Here is a 26542-nt window from a genome sequence, read left to right on the forward strand (position 1 = left end):
GTGGACTTACTGAATTTGCACTTTTTGAAACATTAGCGTCAACACATATTGATAGTTACCCTTCTCCATTTTTTTTTTAACACAGTTCTGCAGCCAGGTAACATGCATTTACTAGGATAAACCTTGCCTATAAATGCATCCATTTATGAAAATAATATACAAAAATGCGCTATATTCAGGGATACTGCTTGTAAAAATGTGTACATTAGTCCTAATGGCCTACAAAATGTGTTTATCGGAAGAAATGTGCATGAAAATGATAATGAATTTTCAAGACAATTTTTTAAAATGAAGATTGCTGTGGAAAAGTAGAAAAATGAATTTAAAATGAGAAAACTGGCAGATACGTCCATCCCTATTTGTGTCTTGTTTGATGATTCACTATTTGGATAGCTCTCCTTCTAGATACAGAAGTGCAGCAGAGGGAAAGTCACATTTAATGTGCTTTCTGCACCTGCTGCCTTTAGACAACTTATCCGATTTTTCTATTTTTCAAAGCTGCTTCTTGGCATTCCCTTTTAAACACTTGTTAAGGTGTAGCTTTTAATTGCCTGTGAAATGCTTCTAAAGCATCGACTTGGTTCTGGCAATGAATTACTGCTTCCAAATAATCAAATGGTTAATTAGGAAAGTGCTTTAAAAAGAACAAAAAAAAAATTCCGGTGATCCAAAATCTTGATGCATCTGCAGGAAAAGGAAGAAAATTGGAATAGACAAGTTACAGGTAGGTAGCCGTGTTAGTCTGCCGTAGTCAAAACAAAAGAAAAAAACACACAAAAGCTCATACCAATAACAAACTTAGTTGGTCTCTAAGGTGCTACAGGAAGGATTTTTTTTTATTTTGTTTGGAGTAGACAAGATGGTTTAGATGCAGCCTTTCTCAACCTTGGGTCCCCAGATGTTGTTGAACTACTACTCCCATCATCCCTAGCTAGCAAGGCCAGAGCTCAGGGACAATGGGAGTTGTTGTCCAACAACATCTAGGGATCCAAGGTTGAGAAACACTGGGAGCATATCTGGTACATTTTTAGCTCAAGGTCCACCTTCCCTTCTGGGTTATCTTCTGGGGCCCACATGCCAGCCACAGGCAGGGCCAGGGTCAAAAGTAGGTGCAGCAACAGGTGTAAATGTTACTTTCGCAAACTAGACTATTTTTTAAACCCAGACATCCTTCTCGAACCTCCACCCAGGCAAGTAAGAATTGAGAAGCAGGAGCAAGATCACAGTCCCCTTGTCCTGCTTCAGTACAGGTGACCCAGGGCTACTCAGTACCATGTCCAGGCTTGAACCCATATTGGAATATAGCTACATAATCTGTATCATCCAAGGATGCTGGCAGCTATCCCACTGTGACCTTCCCTAGGAAAAGGGGGCATTTGCGACTGGTGGGTGGTTATAGCCACAAACACCTCATTCAAATTGTTCAGTTGCACAAACTGAAACTGATCGCACAACACGGCACGGATTGTGACCTTATTTTATGATGGAGTTTAACTTATGCATTTGTATCCTCTTGTGCGCTGCTTAGATGGTCTGCATTAATCAATTCTTTAAATAAATAGAAATGAAACGACTGAGAGGGAAATGTGTGCAGAAAAGTGACGGTGATCCAAAATCTGCTCCGTAGGCGCATCAGCAGCAATCACTGCAAACAAGACTTCTGCTGTAAAGAGCCTTAAACAGCTCTCGATTCTCCCTCCTACATCTTCCTTTTATCTTCTTACTTCATCCAAAATCATTAATGGCAACTCAGGTGAGGAAGATGACTGTGATGAGTGACGCTGAACGGCTGACAAATTAAAGGCAATTAAGAATGGAAAGGGAAATCTGAATTTTTCTCCCAAGCACTTGGTTTTTGAATGAAGGTTAATGTACTGTGGTGCATTTTAAAAACGAAAACCGAAATGGCACAATATTAGAGCTGCAAAGGGGATGAGATGGAGACTATTTTTGTTTTGCTTTGCTTTTTTGAATCAATACTGATGAATTGTCAAGCTACAGCAGACTTTGTTGAACTACAACTCCCATCATCCCCAACCATTGGCCATGCTAGATGGGGATGACAGGCCTATGGCTCCCCTTGCCCCGGTCCTGGTGTAACATGGCTTTGCATGTTTACTTCTATACCACTTTACAAATACAGGCAAAGATTGGCACACCACTACCTAGAGTCCCTTCTAGCTGGCTGGACTCCTCATTAAGGTTTACTGGCCAGATTAATTCTGTCAGTAAAAAAAAACAAAAGCACTTAATGGCAAATTAAAACCATGCTCAATGGAAACAGATCTTCCATTGAAGCAACATAATCAGGAAGGAAGTAGACACAGTAGAACATGCCTTGGAGTTCATTTCCCGCCAACTGGTCTGTCAAAGAACATAATTTTTAAAACAACAACAGAATCAGTGTGGAAAGAGATTAGGCAGATCCTGACACAACTTTGCAAAGCAGCCTTACTCATTGAGACTATGTGGTGTTACTGTTGTGATGGCCTGGGACTCGGGATCGGACTCAAAGCCAGAGGAGTCTCAGTCTGCACTGGATCCTTTGCCTCAGACATCATCTGAACCAAGTCTGGGGCCTGATCCTGAAGAGTCCCAGTCTGCACAGGTTCCCCTGCAACAAACATCAGCTGGGCCGAGTCAGGGGCCTGAGCCTGCCCTGGCTCCAGATGTGAGGATTACCTTGTTGCCTTCAGCTGGGCCATCACTTACAGCTGCTCCACTGCTGGTTTGGTCAGGAGAGGCTGAGGCGGCCCCTGGGTCTAATAACCCACTGACATCTCCCGAGCTGCAGAGACTAAAATCTGAGAGAAGTAGAGACCTGAGTACTTGCAGGATGAGTGCTCGCCTTCGGGCAAAACAGAGAGGTGAGTCGCCGGGGGATCAGGACCGGCCGTTATCCCGACAAAGATAAAAGGCTTTTGGAGCCCACCCCAGGTTGCGGGAGCATCATTGCTGTACGCCAGTTCCTGCCTGAGATCCTGTACCTGTCCTTGCTTGGTTTCCTGCCTCGTGTCCTGCCTTGGCCCTGTCAGACTGTTGCCTAGCAGAACCATCGGATTCTGGACCGGACCTGGACCGTGTTTCTTGGGTTACCCCCGGGCCAAGCAGAACTGTACAGAAAGGTTGTTCTTGCTCAAAGGGAAAGGATGTGCTCTGGTTGCCTCAGTCCTCCTAATGGCAGAGCCAGCTCTGTCCAGCACCTTGGATGACTCCACATTCCCCTACTCCACTCTTGCTGAGGTGGGAAAACATGTATTTTGCATGTGGAAGGTCCCAGATTTAACCCCCAAGGGCCTCAACAGCATGGTGACTAGTCACAACAGTCAGGCTCTGTCTCCATGGTCAGAGGCAGCAATGCTTCTGAATATGGTTACAGGAAACCACAGGCGGGGATTGTGTTCTTGTACTTGCATCCTGCTTGTGTGTTTTCTGCAGGCATCTGTTTCGTCACTGTGAGAACAGGCTGCCGGACCACTGGCCCGGTCCAGCAGGCTCATATTATCTTCTTATAACCTCATACTTTCATAATAAATAAAGAGAGAAGGATGGATGGATCCAGCACATCCTGAACAGTGAGGGCAGACAACCAGCTGAGATTTCAAAATCAAATGGTTCGGCACTGAATATATCAGCTGGGTCCGTGCCAACCTCCTCCCCAATGCCTTTGAAACAGTCAGAGGGAATCCTTCTATCTTTATGTTGATCAAGCCTGCTGATCAAACACACTGATTTGTACTGAAATCCCAGAGAAACAACAGGCAGATTGGGGAGGCGAGGTTAACTATTTACTAAGAAGGAACTAAGCAGGAGGTCAACTGCCAAGGCCATAGTTTCAAAGTAATTTAATGCTCAGTATTTTACTCTGTCACCATCTTCTCGAAGAGAATTTGGGATCAAAATCAAGCTAGCCGTTGCCAGGCTTTGTCTCCCCCCACCCCTCTTCATACTATATTGATTTCACATGTCATCCTGCAATTCAACCAGAGCTCACCCTTCGCTCAGCTGTAGAGTGTGCGGCTTGAATACAAACAGTTCATTGTTCAACCCTCCTGTCGTTTCCTATTAAAAAGGATTTCAGGTAGGAGAGCTGAGGAAAGACCTCCTTGGGATACTGCTGCCAGTCAAAGGAGACAAGAGGAGACTGTATAGACGAATACAGATTCGGCACAGAGCTAGATTGATGTGTGCAACCCACCACCAAAATTCTGCATCCTTGTATTTCATCTTCTCTTCTTACATGGCACGGATGGGAAACTTGTGGTTCTCTAAATGTTGCTACGGATCCCATCATCCCTGGTCAGGACTGGTGATGAGTACAAATCTTGAGGGACTAACAACACCAAGGGACCTTAGGGTGCATTCAGACACTGGGACTATTGCATTAGTTTTCTGATTACAATACTAATGCTTCTGTCTCATTTTCTAATGCTCCTTTCTAGTGGTGTAGCATGGGTTGCCAGCTCACGGGGCCACATGGGAAGGGAAATGGGCAGAGTATGCATGCACATTCAACTGCCTAAGAGTTTCCATGTTGCCCAGGAGATCACATCCGCAGAGACGAGAAAAGAAGAGCTGTTCCATTGTACGGAGATGTCATTTCCTGGTTCGCATGGAGAAGCTGTTTTCAACAGAGCCCAGCGATGGAAAGGCACAGCTGCACCAGGGATTGAAATTTTGTGCCCCTAACAATTTTGCACCCAGGGAAATTGTTAGCCTGGCAAATGAAAAAAAGACAAAAACTTAACACCATTACAAATTTGGAAGTGGAAGGAAAGAATATACAGAATCCAGTGGAAATTAGAAAATGTTTCCAGAGGTACTTTAAACAGTTATATACACAAGGGCCACAGAAAGAGATTGATATAGATCAATTTTTTAAAACAAATGGATTACAAAAAAATCTCTCAAGAAAACAAGTTAATGTTGAATTATAAAATAACAGAACAGGAGGTAGAAGGTGCCATCCAGAATATGCAGCTGGGCAAATCTCCAGGGCCGGATGGGTTAACTTCAAAATACTATAGATCTTTGAAAGATTGGATAATTAAACCACTAAAGGAAGTTTGTAATGAAATTTTGGAGGGGAAAAAAGCACCAGAGTCATGGAAGGAAGCTTACATTACACTTATACCAAAAACTGAGTCTGAAAAGACACAACTTAAGAACTACCGCCCCATATCCCTGCTTAACGTGGATTACAAAATTTTTGCAGATATTTTGGCTAAAAGATTTTAAAAAGTGTTAGTGGAAGAGATACATAAAGACCAAGCTGGCTTTCTCCCGGGTAGACATCTGTCTGACAACACGAGAAATATAATTAACATTTTGGAAAAACTGCAAGTGAACATTAATAGTAAAGCAGTTTTAATATTCATATACGCGGAGAAAGCTTTTGACAATATTTCTTGGAGTTTTATGAAGAAAAATCTTCTGGGGATGGGGGATGGCCAAGGTTTTGAAAATGGTATAGGTGCAATTTATTCAGAACAAAAGGCTAAACTAATTGTTAACAACGTGGTGACAGAGGAATTTAAGATAGAGAAAGGGACACGACAAGGCTGCCCAATTTCCCCATTGCTTTTTATTTCGGTCCTGGAGGTTTTGCTAAATATGATCAGAAGGGACCAACTGGTTAAAGGTATACAGGTCGGAGCCAAACAGTACAAATTGAAAGCTTTTGCAGATGATTTAGTATTGACATTACAGGAGCCAGAATCTAGTACTAAAAGAGTATTGGAACTGATTCAAGAATTTGGTCAAGTGGCAGGATTTAAGTTGAACAAGTTAAAAACTAAGGTTATCGAGAAAAATCTAACACCGATTGAGAAAGAGAGGTTTCAGAAGGAGACAGGCTTAACAGTGGTTAAGAAAGTAAAATACCTGGGGGTTAACATGACCGCTAAGAACTTAAATTTATTTAAAGATAATTATGAAAAATGTTGGTCAGAAGTGAAAAAGGATCTAGAAATATGGTCAAATTTGAAGCTTTCCTTGCTAGGCCGTATTGCTGTTATAAAGATGAATGTATTGCCAAGAATGTTGTTTTTGTTTCAATCATTGCAAATTTTGGACAAAATGGACTGTTTCAAGAAGTGGCAGAGAGATATTTCTAGATTTGTCTGGCAGGGCAAGAAGCCCAGAATAAAATTTAAAATATTAACCGATGCAAAGGAAAGAGGTGGATTTGCCCTGCAAGACCTTAAACTTTATTATGAATCAGCAGCATTTTGCTGGCTGAAAGAATGGCTGCTTCTTGAGAACACAGACATTTTGGATTTAGAAGGCTTCAATAACGTTTTTGGGTGGCATGCATATCTGTGGTATGACAAGGTTAAAGCACATAAAGCATTTAAAAACCATATTGTCAGGAAAGCATTGTTTAATGTCTGGATAAGATATAAAGATTTACTTGAAAATAAAACCCCAAGGTGGCTATCACCGATGGAAGCGAAGGCTCAGAAAAAGCTCAATATGGAGGCCAAATGGCCGAAATATTGGGAGATTTTGGAACAAGAAGGAGAAAAACTGAAATTGCAGAGTTTTGAGAAACTTAAAGATAAAGTGCGAGATTGGCTTCATTATTATCAAATAAGGGAGGCTTACAATTTGGACAAGAAAATTGGCTTCCAGGTGGAAAAATCAAAATTGGAAACAGAACTGTTAGATCCCAAAACTAAGATACTATCAAGAATGTATAACTTGCTGTTGAAATGGAATACTCAGGATGAAAAGGTAAAATCTGATACGATAAAATGGGCACAAGATGTTGGACATAACATTATGTTTGCTGACTGGGAACAGTTGTGGACCACGGGTATGAAATTTACGGCATGTAATGCCTTAAGAGAGAATATTATGAAAATGATATACAGGTGGTACATGACACCAGTCAAGCTTGCAAAAATCTATCATTTGCCCGACAATAAATGTTGGAAATGTAAAGAAAATGAAGGTACATTCTTTCACCTCTGGTGGACGTGCCCAAGGATTAAGGCTTTCTGGGAGATGATTTATAATGAAATGAAAAAGGTATTTAAATATACCTTCCTGAAGAAACCAGAGGCCTTTCTCCTGGGCATGGTCGGCCAATTGGTGTTAAAGAAGGATAGAACTTTCTTTATGTATGCTACAACAGCAGCAAGAATACTCACTGCAAAGTATTGGAAGACACAAGATCTACCCACCCTGGAAGAATGGCAGACAAAGGTGATAGACTATATGGAATTGGCGGAAATGACTGGCAGAATCCGAGACCAGGGAGAAGAGTCGGTGGAAGAAGATTGGAAGAAATTCAAAGACTATTTACAGAAACATTGCAAAATAAATGAATGTTAAAATGATGTTGGAATGAAATTAAGTGGTTTTAGCAGCAATGTTAAAAAGGAGTATGTAAAAGTGGATTGTTAATAGGTGAAAATGTAAAGCTATAACATATTAAGATAAAGAATTAAGATTAAAACAAAGAGGGAAAGGATTTGCTGAAGTAACCATTTGAACTGGAATACAAAAAAGGGAGGTGTGAGGAGGTCAGGGAAATAAGTGAATGAAAGGCAAGATATGGAAAGATGGATTTACTTTTAACTGTTTTTATTTTTTCTGTATTTTGTACTTTTTGTTTCTTTTTTATTATTTCTATTTCTTTTTTTTACTTTTGTAACTCTTTTTGAAACTTTAATAAATATCATTTTTTAAAAAAAGAAAACAACAACAATTTTGCACCCAGGGCAACCACCCTTGTGGGTCCCCCCATGCCCCACCACTGCTACTTTCACACTGCAGTACCCGTGTGGAAATAAAAATGTGGCTTTTGGAGGGATATGCTAGCATGTATAAATTGCATCCACACCAAAATGTGTGGTATGACACTTTGCCTTTGGACAATGTTGCTACTCTCCCACCCTTTCCACATATATATGCTTCTGTTCACCCATTATTTCCCCATGAAAACAGCCAGAAAGAACTGTATACTGCCCCAAATTTTATCATTTCATTCCAGTGATTTTCCAGGTTCAGGGGGCTGCAAATTGATTTTTGATGGAATCAAACAACATCAGAATGCTCACTCAGCTTCCACTATATTCTATTATATATCCAGAAGTGGCTTTTACATCATGAGAAAGCTCAAATATAATATGGAATTAACAATTAGGGGAACGTTGGGGAAATGGAACAAACCACCATGCAGCCTTAGTGGTTCTGTTCTGGAATCATGCAAGTGTAGCACCCCGACAGAGTCCTGCCAAACTCTGCTTAAATACCTCCAGCAAAGGAGAGCCCACTGCCTCCAAAAGCATCCTGTTTGACTGCCAAATAGCCCTTAATGTTGAGCAGTATCTTCTCATGCTTAGTGGAAATCTGCTTCCCTGCAGTTTCCACCCTTTGGTTTCAGTCCTTCCATTTGGATCAGCAGAGAACAACTGTTCCAACTTCCTGGATAATTTTTTGGACTGTTCTTATGTCTCCCCTTCATTTTCTCTTCTCTAGGGTAACCATTCCTACCTCCTCCATAGGACTTGGTTCCCTATGGTCATGCAGAATTTGTGAGATCCCTTGCAGAATGGTGTCATTGCAATGAGAGGTATGTGTCAGAGCACCTGTGGCCCATGGGCTTAATTTGGCCTGTCAGGATTCTTCAGTTGGTCTGCAATGCCATCGGGGTCAATCCACACCCACCTGTTCTGCCTCTGAATGGCACAAGTAAAGACACAGGAAAAGGGGATTTTCAGACACCACCAATCAGCAACTCTTGCAAAGCCCTGTTTTGCGAGCTCTGGTGATCAGCTGATTGTCAGGGCACCAGGCCGGGCACCATGCAAGCCCAAACAAACAGCCGATTGCTGGGGCTTGCATGTTTCCATCCGTGGCATTTTACAAGCCCTGACAATCAGCTGATTGCCTGCGTGGGCAAAAGCAGGTCAACTGATGACATTGCGACATCAAGTGATTGACAGCTGAGTGTCCCTCTCCAGCTGTCAATCTTGGCCTGATCCAATTCCCCACCCTTGTGTTAGAGACTTTCTCTGTCTGTGAAGGTAATGTTACAGAATCTCTATGAAATCCAGCATGAAAATTAATTAGCAAGGATGTCAACTATTTAAAGATCTTTGTAGCTGAATAAACCTCTGCTTCCCATTGATTAATTGACTGATTCATAGAGTGCATTAAATGAATCTGCATATTGTCTTATCCTCACCAATTAGCCAGTAGCCCTACCAATTAAACCGATTAAAGCTTGCAGCCCCATTAATCAAGCCCATCAGGCTGCCTGCCTCTATCTTTCTTGGCTTGTCTCCTTATCTGCAAAGAATCTCTTCTGCAAGCTGCACAGAGCCAAGAAGCTGAAGCTCTGGATTCTGCTTACGGAAGCTGCTTCATAAGATTAGGTGAGAGATCGCATCAGACAACGTCCCCGCTGCAAGCTCTTGTAATCATGTTCAGGTGCCCTGATCCAGTCTGAACACGCTGCATACGAAATTCTTGTTTTAATCAAGTGAATTCCCCAAGATATTCGCCATAAGCGGTTTGTTCCCCTTAGAACTTCAATTAAAGCCCAACTAAACTGTTTTATGTGAAGTGGATGGGGGTTAGGAGTAGGGAAAGAACCATAAAACATCTAATGAGCATAATGAAGATGCATTGCTGTCCTTTGGGGGATTTACATCAACAGTTTTCTACAATTTGTTGAGGCATGTGGAGCTGAAATGACAGCCGATCCCCTCAAGAGAAATTGCTAGAAATGTAAGGCAAACCTTCTGGGCAACAGATGAAGAGAAATGGGAGGCCGGCCAATTATCTGTAGATGTACTACAACTCAGTCTGCTAGGGTTACATTGTGGCTGCATACACACTAACCCATTTTGTAGTACAAAAATGTAATTTTTCTCAACCCGGAATCATTCGTACTCATTCCCAACATGCTGCTTGAAATGAAGATCAAGTGTAGGTGTGGTTACATGTTTGAAGCCCCACCCCCTGATTAGGTTATCCACGCCTCTTCCTCCTTGCACGTGCTCCATGTGAGTGGAGAAGGAAGCGGTGATTTCTTGGGATACACCCACACATGTCAATGGACAGTTGTGGATACACACCCAATGCCAGGGCCCCCTACATCAGCTTTCAAATGGACACACCACAGAGTAACACAGAATCAATCAGTTTCTCAAGCAATGCATTTCAAGGAAAAACATGTGCATTAAATCTAGGCAGCGTGTGGAAAGATAATACTCATCTCCATTGAATCTAGGATAAAATGCATGCAGCCTATGTTAGGTAAATCCAGAGATTCACTTTGAGGGTTCATTTGTACCCAGGACAGGAGATATCGGTGAGGAGGGGGCACAGCTTCAAAAGAAGAAGCAGAAACCGAGGGTACGTTTTGTTCTTTCTATGACTTGTAAAATGCCCTGACCATAAAGAAGGCTGATCGCCAAAGAATTGGTGCTTTTCTCTTGGGCGGAAAGTGATGACAAACCGAGACAGCATCTTAAAAAGAAGAGACATCACCTTGCCAACAAAGGTCCGTATAGTTAAAGCTATTGTTTTCCCTATAGTGATGTATGGAAGTGAGAGCTGGTCCATAAAGAAGGCTGATTGCCGAAGAATTGATGCTTTTGAATTATGGTGCTGGAAGAGACTCTTGAGAGTCCCATGGACTGCAAGAAGATCAAACCTATCCATTCTGAAGGAAATCAGCCCTGAGTGGTCACTGGAAGGACAGATCCTGAAGCTGAGGCTCCAATACTTTGGCCACCTCATGAGAAGAGAAGACTCCCTGGAAAAGACCCCGATGTTGGGAAACATTGAGAGCACAAGGAGAAGGGGGCGACAGAGGATGAGATGGTTGGACAGTGTTCTCGAAGCTACGAACATGAGTTTGACCAAAGTGCGGGAGGCAGTGGAAGACAGGAGTGCCTGGCGTGCTCTGGTCCATGGGGTCACAAAGGGTCGGACATGACTAAATGACTAAAACAACAACAACAACAAAATGCCCTGAGTGTAGCAATATAGAAGGAATGTATAGAAAGTATGCAAATTGAAAGTGACATGAAGTGAAATGAAACCTTCACCCTCTGGGTGTTTTTGGATTCCAACGCCCATCAGCACCAGCCAGCGTGGCCAATGGTCAGATGTGATGGGGAGTTTATAGTCCACTGACAAAGGTTTCCCACCTCAGATTTAAAGGCGCCTCTGGAATCAATTCTCACCCCCAACACACATTTCCTCCAAAACATGCCTTGAGATGCATGTTGGGTAAAGTGCCAGAATGCGGTTTTCTGCACAAAGCAAGACTATGAAATTGTGGTTTTAGAGCAACATTTCCCAAATATCTCATCAGGACACTCTTCCTTTTTTCCTGAATTAAAGTTGCACATCAGTCTTCGGGCCAAAAATGATTCCGTTTTAGAGAAGGAGTGGGGAGTGCTGAAGCTCAGAGGACTCTTTAATTTTTTAATTAATGTATTTCTTGCCACACCCTATAGTGGCAGGTGAGCTCCTCTTGGCTATCTGGAAGTGAGCTTGGCAAAACAAGCTTATCTTTCAAAACCTAGCAAAATAACTCTCTCTCTCTCTCTCTCTTCTCTTTCTGAGCCCAGGTCCAAAAATCAAAGGTCGTCATGCTTCCAATGTCATAAGCAGGCACACAACTGGGTTTGATTGACTATCCTCCGCAGTCCCTTTTTTGCTGCCATGAGCACCACTGAAACTTGCAGTGGGACTATCCCAGGACCCCAAGATGTCTAAGGGTACCGGATGCCCCAGCAATTATATATACTTTTTGTGTCTGCAGTGCTGCTGCACATACTCATGATGCCATCCCAAGCACAAGGAACCACGGGACAAGGAGCATCCAGAGTACATGTATCCAGAGTGTCAGTACAGTGGTACCTCGGTTTAAGAACTTAATTCATTCTGGAGGTCCGTTATTAACCTGAAACTGTTCTTAACCTGAAGCACCACTTTAGCTAATGGAGCCTCGCGCTGCCGCCGCGTGATTTCTGTTCTCATCCTGAAGCAAAGTTCTTAACCTGAGGTACTATTTCTGGGTTAGCGGAGCCTGTAACCTGAAGTGTCTGTAACCCGAGGTACCATTCAGGCACCCTGGAACATTATGTTTCCTAGGACCTCTGACAACAGGACACTCTCATTATATCATTCAAAGTGCCATGAAGAGGGAGAGAAATGATCAGAAGTGAAGTCAAAAACATGAGCTAGATAAAAATCTCTTTGATGAAATGGTGGGATTTGGTTGAAAATGCAGCCAGCTGTGATTAAGGAGACCATTTTGGATACCAGTCCAGCGGGGGCTTTGATGACATCGCTGCAGACCAGCAGTTCTCACTGTTAAGGGATTGCTGGTCGAAGGAAAAAAACATGTGGAAAACACAAAATATTTATCAGAATAGATACTGATGCTTCATATTTCCTCCATGCTTAGTGGTTGTTATCTCAATAATGGATCCCTGGGAAACAGACCATCATGACCCACTTTTCATGCAAGACTGAAATGAGCAAGAAAGAATCTCTGAACCCAGTGTCTGTGCATGTATGAATGATCACAATTTCAGTGTCTTAAGGACTAAGAAGAGTCTGCTAGATAAGGCCAATGGCCCAGCTAGTCCAACAATCCAACATTTTGCTGTTTCTTGAATATTAGTTCTGTTTCTGGAAATGAACAGATACACTCTCACTCACTCATCCTAACAATTAGTTCTTAGTTTCTCAAAAAAAAAAAAAGCCATGAAAATTAATCCACATTTCAGTATCAATTTCTCCTAATGTACACATTTTCGCAAAGCTACTTCCCTAATATGTACTTTTGCATGTTATTTTCATGAACGTGTACACTTATATGCACATTTGAAACTAGCATATGCATTTTTGTACAAAGTAACTTAGGGACACGGGTGGCGCTGTGGTTTAAACCACAGAGCCTAGGACTTGCTGATCAGAAGGTCGCGGTTCGAATCCCTGCAAATGGGTGAGCTCCTGTTGATCGGTCCCAGCTCCTGCCAACCTAGCAGTTCAAAAGCACGTCAAAGTGCAAGTAGATAAATAGGTACCACTCCGGTGGGAAGATAAACAGTGTTTCCATGCGATGCTCTGGTTCGCCAGAAGCAGCTTAGTCATGCTGGCCCCATGACCTGGAAGCTGTACGCCGGCTCCCTAGGCCAATAAAGCGAGATGAGCGCCGCAACCCCAGAGTCAGTCACAACTGGACCTAATGGTTGGGGGTCCCTTTACCTTTACCTTTAACTCAGCTGGAAAAATGCATTGCAAAATTCGGAGGAACGCAAATTTCAAAGCACGGCTGCGTTTTGGTCCCCATACCGTTCCTGACAGTGCAAAGTAGGCACGTTTGCTTTTCAGTGCAAACAGAATCGAATTCCGCCGCTGTCCCTAGAAGGAAGGCAGCTGACCCTTTGTGAGAAACCAGGAGAGTGCGCGACTCAGAACTGAGAAAAGAAAACATGACGCTGCAAAAGTGTTATCAGCAAACATCGATCCCTACTACAGGCGAGAGAACCTATTGCTAAGCCTCATAATCTCTGGTGCTATTGTGCAGCAGTGGAAGGAGGCACGGGAGCTGATGCTGAGTCAATATTTGCAGACCAAATGGAATTTTGAGCTACCGGAGACACAAATGTTGAGTGTCTGTTACAGGCCTGTGGGTATTCTTTCTTACTTCCACCCTTCCATTTCCCCCATTTATTTCATTTTTCCTTTCTATCATTCTTCCCTTCTTTCTATTTCCAGCATAGCAAACAAGCGAACATAAGAAGAACAGAGCAGGGGCCTGTCGCCTTACGCAGAACAACAAGGTACCGAGTGTCTGGCATCGTCACGTGATTCCCCCCACAGACAGTTGTGAATGGCGGTCCACAGGAAATAGCTTTGTTTCGGAAAACAGAATAGCTTCATGGACCCGCTGCTTTGCTCGCCGGACAGAAAATGCTTCTCGGCTGATGTCATGCGATTCCCTTCCATTCATCTCTGTACAGCGTCGCAACACAGACTTCATTAACCCCTTCCAAGTCCACCCACTGCTCAGAATGGTTCCCCGCCCCCTCAAATGTGTGTGCCTTTAAGCAATTGAACGGGAGACTCGGTTTACACAGAGGATAGAAGCTGCCTTATACAAGGTGACAGCAGGACAGCATTCCTCAACTTGGAAATTTTCCTCAGCTTCCTGAAGGATGGAGCTTGGTCCCCCAGGAGGCAGTGATGGCCACCAACCTGAATGACTTTAAAAGAGGGTTAGACAAATTCATGGAGTAGCAATGGCTATTCACTCCAGTGGCCATGCACAGAGTGCTCCTGTGCTTGAATCCTGCTTACTAGTTTCCCATAGGCATCCTGGTGAGAACAGGATGTTGGACCAGCAGGCTTATCTTCTGTTCTTCGTTCTCTTTGTAAAACCACTTTGAGGGGTTTCTAAAACAATGATTAATTTAATGAAATAGATAAGTGAAAAGCAGAAAGGGATATTTTGAAGGCACGCTTCAAGATGCTGTGCCTCTCATGTGTCTGACGAATGGAATCCAAAGGAAGTAAGCTGGCAATTGTCACAGTCCTGTCACAAGCAAATTCACCCCATAATGTATTCTATTCCGGAGGCCTAATTTAGGAGGAGAAAAAGGGTTTTTTGGGAGGTGATTGCTATTTTTATACAATTGGGTGGCAAAACCCTTGCTGATCTACTGCAAGCAGGTCAACCAGAGATCAAGGTTCTGCCCACTTCTGGTCTGTCTAACTGAGGCACTGGGAACCTTGTGCCCTCCAAATGTTGCAGAACCACAACTACATCACTTCTTCTTCTTCTTCTTCTTCTTCTTCTTATTATTATTATTATTATTATTATTATAACCTACCTTTCTTCCAAGGAGCTCAAGTTAGTGTATGTGGCTCTACCCATCTCCATATTATCCTCACAAAACCCAGGGATGCAGGTTAGACTGGGAGATGAAGACTGGCCCCAGATCACCTAGTGAGCTTCAAGGCTGAGTGGCAGTGGCGTAGCGTGGGTTGTCAGCACCCGGGGCAAGGCAAGTAATTTTCGCCCCCTAACCCGTGGATTTGCGCCCCCTAACCCGTGGATTTGCGCCCCCTAACCCATGGATTTGCCCTAACCCCAGATGTTGCGCCCGGTGCGGCCGGCCCCCCCTGCACCCCCCACGCTACGCCACTGCTGAGTGGGGATTCGAACCCAGGTCCCAGTCCAGCACCCTAACCCCTACACCATGCCCCTCACAATGACATGATCAGTCTGGCTTTCTGACACTTCTAGACAGGAGTCAGGCAGGGCCAAGGACCGGGCAATAGGTCAGAGTCAGGCCTACACTGCTTGCCTCTCTGCTTCTCCATGCTTTCCAGCAGCTTCTGCTCAGGCCTGCACAGCAGAACATGTGTGGGACCGTGATTGAGTCGGGAAATCTAAACTTCTCTGGCAACAGCACCCCACCCAGAGAAAAAAGGAAAGGAATAAAATACAGTTTAGGATTTCACAGATGATAAGCAGATGTATTACTGTATACCCCGAATAAATAACAGCCAGGCGCATTGTTAATTTTCCAGCATTAGCAACACGGCCCGTGGTTGGAAGGCCATGATAAATAGCTTGGAGTGATCTCCCGCTGGAATAGCTCAAATCAGCCGGTGCTAAAATGGAAAATTCATAGCTAGCTGCCTCGCTCTCTGATTTTGACAGGTTTTCGTCCCTCCTGGGACCAAAGGGAGGCCACACTCGAGCATAAAAGGGTGGTGCTTTGGTGAGCTCAGCCAGTCCATTGAGCTGAGATGCAGGAGGGAGAGAGAAAAGGTCACCCTCTTTAAAGCATGTGAGCTTCCTGTTTTCGTTGGGGACAGGGCAATGAGACGGGTGCAGTATGCAGTGCTACCACTAGGAGGCTTTGCTTTTGATGCTTTTTGATCGCTGTGGACCACACTTGCCTTCATCCCTCTCTGCTTTCATTCCAGCATGCTCCCACTCTAAACCCAACAGGAACTGGGTCTAACGCACCCCACACTGATGCTACAAGTCATCTGAACTGTTGTATGGATGTACATGCAAGTTCAGAAATGATATGTACAGGTGTAGAAGAACAGGAACATAGGGAGCTGCCCATCTAGGCCAGTATTATATACACTGACTGACAGTGGTCTTCCGGGGTTTCAGGCAGCAGTCAGGTAATGAACCTGAGATGTCAGGCATGCAAAGCAGGATTAGGCAGGTGGCGCTGTGGGTTAAACCACAGAGCCTAGGACTTGCCAATCAGAAGGTCGGTGGTTCGAATCCCTGCGACAGGGTGAGCTCCCGTTGCTCGGTCCCTGCTCCTGCCAACCTAGCAGTTCAAAAGTGCAAGTAGATAAATAGATACCGCTCTGGGAGGAAGGTAAACGGCGTTTCCGTGAGCTGCTCTGGTTTGCCAGAAGTGGCTTAGTCATGCTAGCCACATGACCCGGAAGCTGTATGCAGGCTCCCTCAGTCAATAAAGCGAGATTAGCGCTGCAACCCCAGAGTTGGCCACAACTGGACCTAATGGTCAGGGGTCCCTTTACCTTTACCTTTAAGGCTACTGGCCTCAGTGGCTACATTCTACCTCCAGTCAGAGGCCTAAAGGTTTCTGAATACTAGTTGCTGCAAACTGCAGGAGGGGAGACTGCTCTTGTGATCTGGTATTGCTCACAGGCTTCCCACAGGTTTTTTTTTTGGGGGGGGGGGGTTTGTTACTGTAAGATCAGAATGTTGCACCAGAGCTCTTCCAATGTTTTTATAATGATATAGGCAGTGGCATAGTCTGAACATCGCTCTTACCCTTAAACATACGGATGTATGGCAACCCTAGATACATATATATTACATATATGTTTGTAGCAACATTTTGCCACTGTTGCGGCAGAATCAAACGTGGTTTTTTGCGGAGGGGCACTGATAAAGGTGCTGCAAAAGGCGCAAGCAACCCTAAATATGCCTCTGTGTCTAGTAGGAGGAAGTTCCACAGCCATAGGGCTACAACAGAGGACCTGTCTCTCAGGCACAAGCTTAGGATTTTGACAGCTAAACCATTCGCTATTTCTTAAAAAGACCATTGTAGCTAGGAAGGGGGAAGAAATTTCATTCAGTTTGCATTTAAAGGTGAGCTTGCCTAATTCACTCTTTCTGAAATGAGGTGCAAACTGAAAGAGAGCCATCGTTCAAAATACTCACTCCTTTGAATTTTGCAGTGCCGTCTGCCAGCAAAGGAATCTGTCCAAATATGCATAGATTAGCATTAAAATGTCCACAATAGCATACAAAAAATTGCATGGGGGGGGATTGCTTGCAAAAATGAGTATACTGATCAAAACCTCATATAGAAGTGTGCTGATTAGGATGAATTTGCAATAGAATGCTAATGAATTTTCATGATTTTAACTAACATTCACACATTGCTCCAGAAATGTGGAGAACTGAATTTAACATTAGGGGGCAGGGATGAGAAACTGAGAGAATCAAACAGGACAGAAACCTGCCTAGGTCCTTTGCAGACTTCAGAGCACACAGGGTTACATATGGCTGTTCTAAGTTCCAAATTAGCTTTGCTGAATTGTCACTATTAAAATGCATCATGCTAATAATTGTGGTTGTATTGATTAGTCGACTGAGAGCTATCCAGTCACTTAATGACTTATTTGGGGGGAATGGAGAGGAAAACCGTGAAAACTACAATACTAATTAATATGAAATATCATCCACTGTTAACATAGCTGTGGCTAATATTTCATTGAAATGCAATTACCTGCTCAGAAATAAGGGTTAAGATGTAAAGAGATAGCTGTCTTAGCTGGTTTGCTTTCAATTAACCTACATCCGGGAAAACTGAAAAATGGACATAGACAGGGTTTTCTGGGGGGGCTGGGGGGTGTTTCTACCCAAGCTGACTTTCAATGTATCTTGGGACAGCAGAAAGTCTTGAGTAGAGATTGGGCAGCACACAGTGGCTGCTGCAGAGGAGGAGAGGTTGCTGTTGTTGAGGCCCAGCTTTGAGTGACATGCCAGCTCTGAGGGGCAGGCAGAGGGAGGACCTCCCTAGTGTCGGGATGCTGTCAATGGCTCCCGGCTGGTTGCCCAGGAAAGTATAAAGACATGGAAAAGTTTCTTACAGTCCTTATTTATTTCAAACTTTACAGAGAGAGGCTATAGAACCCAGCCTCTTGGATAATTGTCAGGAGTGCGTACAGGAACCAGGCCCTGTGACCAGTAGGGCTTCGCAGGACTGGGGCCTTCCTAAGTTTGTTCTGGACAGGCAAGGCGCGGCCGCACAGGTGAGGTCCCTTGGTAACTCACTGCACCTGGTGGCAAGAGCCGGGAAGGGATATAAGGTCAGCATTTCCCTTCGGCTCTTTGCCGCAGCAACACATTTCCAACCTTGCTGCGTTTGGCTTCTTGCTTCCTGACCCTCGGACCCCTGACTTCTGGACTCTTGCTCCTGCTCCCACCCCAGCATCTTGCCCCCGGTCCCGACATCATCAGCCGGGACTTCGATCACCCATAGACTGGACCATGACAATAATGGCGTTGTCCCGAGTGAATCTCCCCCCTCCCACTTCCTCATTCGTCATCATCATCATCATCATCATCTCCTCTATGGGTGCCACTAGGTGCACTCAGTCTTCAAGCTCTTTGCTCTCCTACTTTTAAGGCTCACCGGGTTCTGGGAGAGAAGTAGGCCTTTCTAATGACAATGTGTCAGCCAGCTGCTGCTCTGACTCTCCCATAATTTCCCAACTTTGCCCCTCATCTCCCTCTGAGCTGCCACCTCCCTCAAACCCAAGTTGTAAATCTATACTGTCTTCCTCTTCCTCCTCCCTGGAAAGATCAGGATGGGGAGGCGGTCTCCACCACTCCTTCTCCTCTGCCCAGTTCCTGACACCTGGGCGGGAAGGAAGGGGGAGCAGAAGGCAAGGAGTCTTGATTTTTTTAAAAAAAATACTTTCTATGTCTCTGTTTAATCTTGTCCCTTTCTAAAATTTATTTATTGGTGTGTGTTTTTCTTTTTGTAAACCTACCAAAGAATACAATAAAATAAAATAGGGATTCAGGGGTTTTCTCAGAATGATGGAGAGTGTGTGTGCTTTGTCCTGTTCGTGAGTTTGTTGTTTAGTCGTTTAGTCGTGTCCGACTCTTCGTGACCCCATGGACCAGAGCACACCGGGCACTCCCGTCTTCTACTGCCTCCCGCAGTTTGGTCAAACTCATGCTGGTAGCTTCGAGAACACTGTCCAACCATCTCATCCTCTGTCGTCCCCTTCTCCTTGTGCCCTCCATCTTTCCCAACATCGTGGTCTTTTCCAGGGAGTCTTCTCTTCTCATGAGGTGGCCAACGTATTGGAGCCTCAGCTTCAGGATCTGTCCTTCCAGTGAGAACTCGGGGCTGATTTTCTTCAGAATGGATTGGTTGGATCTTCTTACAGTCCATAGGACTCTCAAGAGTCTCCTCAAAAGCATCAATTCTTTGGTGATCAGCCTTCTTTATGTTCCAGCTCTCACTTCCATACCTCACTGCTGGTGTGGTAGTGATGGCAATTGCCCCTCTTCTGATAGGAAATGCTTGGGGACAGACGGACACAAAAATGGGGGGTTGAGGAGGGTCAATTGGGACGAATGCTAAATGTCCCTATTTTCATCTGGGTGTTTTGGGGTCCCCAATATACTAGAGCCTTCTCCCCTGCTCACTCATTTTCTATGTGGAGGAGCTATTTTTATTTGGGGGGTATTATATGGAGGAGTGTGGAGGGTGAAGTGGTGGGACTCAAGGTCAGCTTGACCACCTAAATGAGAAGTAGGCCTTTTCCTTAATAGAAAGTGAGGCCACCTCACTATTCATGAAGAGGCTATGTTTCAGCTGGGCTCATCCTTTGGATTTTCAAATCGCTTTTTTGAAATTGGGTGGCATGATGGGGGAGCAGGAAGCAACAGCAGGCCCGATAATGAGATATTGATTGGCTCGGCCTCTTCCAATATCGACCTTCGCAATAAATCATAAGGTGCTTTGTAATTAGGAAATCCATATAAATAACAAAGGGACTGTTAGCTTTGTCACTTTGTACTAAGAATGGGGCAATGCTCGTTGAGAGGTAGCCAATTTCATGCATTAAACACACCACACAGCCTTGTGTACATTTACTCAGAAGTAAATTGCATGGTGTTCTTTTCTGAAGATGGGGAAACCAGACCAAAAGTGATATAAAACAGAAACGCAACCAAGTGTGGGTTTACAATAGCAATCAATGTAAAAAGAGATATCTGAAAATGTCTGTAGCTACATGGGTAGCAATCTTGTGCTTATTCTGATTGTTCAGTTTTCTGTTTCTCTGAACTAAAGCAGAGCAATAGGCTGCCGTCACACCATACATTTAAAGCACATGCCTTCCTCCAAAGAATCCTGAGATCCATAGTTCTCACAGAGCTTTAATTCCAAGCATACAGTTCCCATGATTACCTTCCGGGGGAAGGTATTATTGGGCTTTTGTTGTTTGTATTTTGATAATGTACTTTGTGGTTCTATCCTGTGAACCACCCTGAGACCTGTGGGCATAGGAGGTATATAAATTCAATAGCAGGGATGCAGGTGGTGCTGTGGTCTAAACCACTGAGCCTCTTGGGCTTGCCGATTAGAAGGTCGGCGGTTCGAATCCCCACGATTAGGTGAGTTCCCATTGCTCTGTCCCAGCTCCTGCCAACCTAGCAGTTCAAAAGCACATCAGTGCAAGCAGATAAATAGGTACCATTGTGACGGGAAGGTAAATGGCGTTTCCGTGTGCTCTGGCACTTGACACGGTGTTCTGTTGAGCCAGAAGCAGTGTAGTCATGCTGGCCACATGACCCGGAAAGCTGTCCATGGAAAAACACCGGCTCCCTCGGCCTGAAAGTGAGATGAGCGCCACAACCCCATAGTCGCCTTTGACCATCCAGGGGTCCTTTACCTTTTTTTACCTTTTCATAAATTCATTAAATAAATAAATAAACTTGGAGGAAGCTTTGAATGGATGGTGTGTGTGCAGAACAACCGAACTGACAGATCTTTCCACAACCAGCTCCTGGAGCCCCTGAGAAGCCACCTTCAGCCTTCAATTGCCTGCCTTTAATTACCATCAGGCAACGCTTGCCTCTTCCGACTTCCCTTGTGTTTTCCAATCGGGGCAAAGCTGGGAGATACATCCCTGTCAACATGGTGAGCCTGCCGTTGTTCTCTTCCATTGCCTTCACTGACCTCACCTGTCATCACCATGGCAACAGGAGAACGTGGCTCTCCCATCAGCAGGCTGCTGCAATGGATGTTGGGAATCAGGGGGAGGCTTCAGTTTCTCAGGAACCGAGCCCTTGACCTCATTGTTTCCTTGTTCTCCCAGGTATTCTCTGGTTCTTTGCATTTAAAATATATGCTTGAGCGGTGCCAGTGCTTTGATCCAGGAATTCCGCTATCGCACCTGAATTTTGCCTCAATAGAAATGGAGCAAACACTTCGCTCGGATTACCAGTCTCCGAGATACTATCATTATGGCGACGTAGGTGGTTTTTCCTGTTGATTATTAGTTATAATTACCAGGGTGTACTCACCTTTTGGATGAAGCACAGAACTCCCATTACTGGTAATGCAAACCACATTTGAGCCCGTCAGGATGGGAACATCCCCTGTAGAATTTGTACAGAAAATGCCCCGAGGGAATAATACACTTGACAACTGTGCTATTACCCTATCAGAGGCTTAAAAAGCTCGCATGCACGGTAATTAAGAAAGTACAACAGGCAAAACTCCCATTCTGAGAGCCTGGCTTTTATTGTTACATATGTTCTTCGGAGCAAAGTCTTCTGAACAGTTCCTCTCGGGTCATAAATGTTTAATTTTTAATCTATTTTTCATCAGTTGTGTGTAAGGAAGCAGTTCCCACCTCAAAAGAATCTTTACGAGTGCTTTCTTATGTCTCTGAAGTTTCAAAAGTAATAGCGGCTAGTAATGATTTTCTTTTTCTTTTTAATATACCTCTCATCTTTAAAAAGGAGAGAGAGTACACAAAGAGCTTTAAGAATGGAATATAACTGTTTTGGTTTCCCAACCCAAGTCAATGTAATCCATTCTTTTCTTACAATCTGGATCTGGTTTGGCCAAGTCCAGATTGTCTCGGTCAGGGCTGATGTGAATTGCCAAATCTAGCCTCGGGCCTGGTATGTGTGTGTGTGCGCGCGCAAAAAACCTAACAAATATGACAAAAGCAGAACTGCACTTGAGATCATTCTGCATTTGTAAGAACTTGAATCTTTTAATGTGGCAACACACCATTTTTGAATTCCCTGCCTATTGATAACAGGCATTTTCACTGTATTTTTCACACCTACTGAGCACATTTGTTTAGGTAAACCTACCCAGATATTTAGAAACCTGGCGCAAGTCTAAATCTGTTTCTAGTTTGTTGTTATTTTAACTTAAGTTATTGCCGTTGAGCTTGTTTCTTTGTGAGAATTTTATTGTTTTCTCTTTTTTGTAAACCACTTTGAGGCTTTGTGACAATCTAGTGATGCATGAATTTTATGAAATAAATAAACTATAAATAAATAAGTAAAATGCAGAAATTAAGCAGGCAAAGCTGCTGTTGGCATGACTAGTAACTGGATCTCTGTGTGTATGTTTAATATGAACTTCTCTTTGCAATTGCTTTATAATATGTGGTCTGTTTGCAGAGGTTTAGTGTGATCCTGAGGTAAACGGATATTTTACCTTGTCCCATGTGTTCTTTGGAGTCACAGAAGGTGATGTCATTTATTAGCATTTCAGCTGTCTCTTCAATGGATCCAGGAGGCCTGAACAATAGGTACCTCAGAAGGTATTTATTGCGAGTGAATCAAGCAATTGTCTTCTCTTCCCTGCCCACTTGGCCGCATCACATCATGTGCCTGTTAGCAAATTTTGGCTTGGTTGCAAAGTAAACTCTTGCTGAAAGATGCAAAATATAACACAGGCCATGAAAAATCAATATTTGGTGATCTAACTTGTTTACATGCATGCTTCGCCATCTGCCCAGTACAAAAAAAAAAAATGAAAGGTAAGGGGGAAGCTATCGTCTTTGTGAAACAAGGGTGATGTCACCTCCATTCAACTTGCTCAGGTAGGGAAGGCAATCGTAGCAATCTTCAGGGACAGAAGCTGAATGGGAAAGGAGTGCCTGGGTGAGGACTGGAAAGCATTCTCTCTATACCATAGGTAGGAAAGCGTTTTCAAACTGAGGGCCAAATTCCCTGCTGGGCAACCTTCTGGGAGCCACAAACCAGTGGTGGGTGGGGCTAAAAGCAAAAGTGGGAGGGGCAACAAATGCAAATGTTGCCTTTGTGCTGGGGGCTGGTTTGGCACATAATCCAACCCCTTCTCTATCCTGCATCCAAGCAAGCAAGGGGTATTTCAGACCGGCAAAAACACCTAAGGAGGACCAATGAGAAGTGTGGTCTAAGGAGTTGTGAACAAGTCGTGAGGGCCAGGTAGAGAGGTCTCGAGGACCAAATTTGGCGCTTAGGCTCAAGGTTCCCCACCTCTGCTCTATTATCTGGTGTTCCGGCTGTGAATGTTGTTTCAAGGCTAGCAGTATCCATCAGGGCCAGATTTAGGTTTGATGAGGCCCTAAGCTACTGAAGGTAATGGGGCCCTTTATATGTCCAGCTGTCCTTTGTCAGCAACAAATTGTCATTGTTTTTTGTGTTGAATATATGGTAATTTATGGACCTAATAGGTATCTAAAGCCATTTGCCACTGTTGCTGTATGTAGGTTTTATTTTATTCGTTTTTGGAAATGTACATCCAGGTTGTTGTTTTCTTTAGTTTTTTTGGGGGGCAAGAGAGTGGGGGCCCTAAGCTATACCTTGTTTAGCTTATACGTAAATCCGGCACTGGTATCCATGCACAGGAAGGGGAGGAAATCACAGACTTGGGAAAATCCTTAGGTTTGCATAGGTACCAAAAAACAACCACCACAACTCCTTATGAAAATGCCCCATTAGGATTGGGCATGTTTGGTGTGGAGGGCTGACTGTTGGGGGGGGACTGAAAAGTGTGGTGAGTAGTAGTGAGAAAGGAATGGATTCATTAGAATCCTGAATGGTGAGCACTCTGCACTGCAGCATTTTGTTGCAGGTTCCTCTTGTGTCTCCTAGAGTGAATACTCTGTTCTGGTCTCAAGCTGCATCTGCCCATCCTTTTATTCATCTTTGCACAAGCAGAGCAGCCATTCCATTTAGGAGCTGCCCTTTCTTGGCAGCAAAGGGGGTGGAGAGGGTGTTGGGATGCAAGAGGGGAAATCAAGGGGGCAGCTTAGGGACAGTGGGGAGAAAGCTTTGCCCCCAGTTATGGACAGACATATTTTCATGCCGTGTCTCATTTTTCCAGTCCATTAGGGGGAAACGCATAGAAACATAGATAACAAGAGAAATTCACACTAAAAGGCTGGTGGATTTTCCTTAGAACATTCCAAAGAATTTGCCCACAGATATGTAAACGTTGAGAAGCTGAAATTAAAAATGGAAGAATCGGAAACCGAGAAGCTGAAATTGACAGAATTGCCCTTCCCTTACAGTAAAGTGGAAAGTCTTCCCTACAGCTGGGAATGAAACCTACTACATGGCCTTCAGAACACTTGACTGCTACGTTTTCGTACAATAGCAACCTATTACTAGGACCCCTTTGCCAATTAAAGGACTCAATCACCCCCTCCCCTGTTTCTAAAAAAAGAGCAGATTGTAGCACAAACAATGGAATTCGCAACACCTCACAATCTCCCCCTCCCCCAATGCACTCCTTGAATGTGCACAGCTGGGTGTGATCCATTAGCTCCTCTAAAGTGCTGGAAATATTGGCTCTGCCAGGGAATAATGAAAATGCTATATACAATGACACAATAGGCTCTCCTCTTTATTTTTTTTTTCCTTTAAAAAAACCTGTTTCCAAGGCTAGGCATTTAATAATTGCTCCAAGAGCTCATTCCGCAATCGCTCCCGCTTTGTTCTTCGTCCTTGGTTAAAAGGCCTTTGTTACTAAGAATGGGTGTCGCTGTGTGGGCTCTGCACATCCTTATTTAAGCATACATTGCCTGCGCAATATTGTTTCGTGTGCCACCCCGATCTCTGAGCGGTTTGAGATTTAAGGGTTTCCTGGCACTAACTGAGGGTTCATGTTTCCTTTGGAATGAAGCATAGCAGAGAGAGTGGTGTTTTTCGATATATAGTTTATTTACACATATATACAGCCTGAGCCTATGATGGAGGGCTCACCCCATAAATGTCCTGCTTCTCTCATAGCCACAGCCTTGGATTCCAGTAGAAATTGGGCCTCTCACTCACTCACTCTCTCCCCCCACCCCTTCTCTCCAGCCTGCCACTTTTGCACCCAGCTTCTAATTCATATCACTCAGCTCTCCACTCTGGTCTTTTGTCTTTCTAACTAACTAACAGTTGTGGGAGGAATGCCCACCCATTTAACTTCTGGCACAGAGCCACTTCCTTTGTTCCCTTAATGGCCCATCACCCAGTCTATCACCTCAACACAGCAAGCTAGCCTGGCTTATATTTTAATACTTGTTTGATCCAGGGGTTAGGAGGGTCTCTCATACAGCCTACTTCCTCCCCACTCACCCACCCCCCAAAAAACTCATAACAATATAATAAAAGATTCTCTGCTGAGCATAATAGGCTTCCTTCATGTGCGTTTCTCAACTCCGTTACTTGGCATTCACAGGGCTACACCTGGGAACTGCTGGAAAACCTATGTTTTCTCACAAATTAGGAGCATACAGTGGTACCTTGGGTTAAGAACTTAATTCATTCCGGAGGTCCGTTCTTAACCTGAAACTGTTCTTAGCCTGAGGTACCACTTTAGCCAATGGGGCCTCCTGCTGCCGCCGCCGCACGATATCTGTTCTCATCCTGAAGCAAAGTTCTTAACCTGAGGTACTATTTCAGGGTTAGCGGAGTCTGTAACCTGAAGCATCTGTAACCTGAGGTACCACTGTACTCTGCAATCTCCCTGCTGAAATCAAAGCTAAATTTGCCCACCAATTTCCAGGGGAACAATGTTAATTCTCATCTGATGCAATATTAGCAGGAAATGCAAGTTCTACTTTGGGCTGTGGGGAGGACAGTAAAGCAGAATTCTGGTAACCAGCCATTATCCAAAACTCATAACTGGTTTCTAATGACGTATTGTTTCACACAATGATTTTCCAAGAATCCCAGGGTGGGGGATGCTCCCACCTGCTTCCAAGGAAGAGCTAGATAACTCATGAGTCTCTAGACACTGGTAGACTCCACCTTCTCCTGACTGACCTGCTGGCTGGGGCTAGTGGGAATTATGATGCAAGGACGCCCAGAGACCCTCACGTTCCCCATGCCTGCTTGAACTCAGCCCTGATTAAATTTGCTCATGGAAAGCAAATCTGGTGTCATGATTGCTGTCTGCAATGCCCTAGTAAAAGAAAGAATTAGCAAGCGAGCCGAAGGAGGTTGTGGTGACTGATTGGTCTG

The 26542-nt window shown here is 44.2% G+C and overlaps 2 long non-coding RNA genes across 2 annotated transcripts in view; both read left to right on the forward strand.

Moving 5' to 3' along the window:
* The window catches only part of LOC310746269, a 467056-nt gene that overhangs the window by 361907 nt on the left and 78607 nt on the right, over positions 1 to 26542 (forward strand). The gene's annotated exons all lie outside the window — the stretch shown is intronic.
* Positions 21297 to 24737, forward strand: LOC310746404. The gene is made up of 2 exons (XR_014540706.1): positions 21297 to 21549; positions 24422 to 24737. It is a non-coding gene; the product is annotated as an uncharacterized lncRNA (long non-coding RNA).

Source organism: Podarcis filfolensis (assembly GCF_964270895.1).
Source record: "Podarcis filfolensis genome assembly, chromosome: 12".
In the NCBI taxonomy this organism is placed as follows: domain Eukaryota; kingdom Metazoa; phylum Chordata; class Lepidosauria; order Squamata; family Lacertidae; genus Podarcis; species Podarcis filfolensis.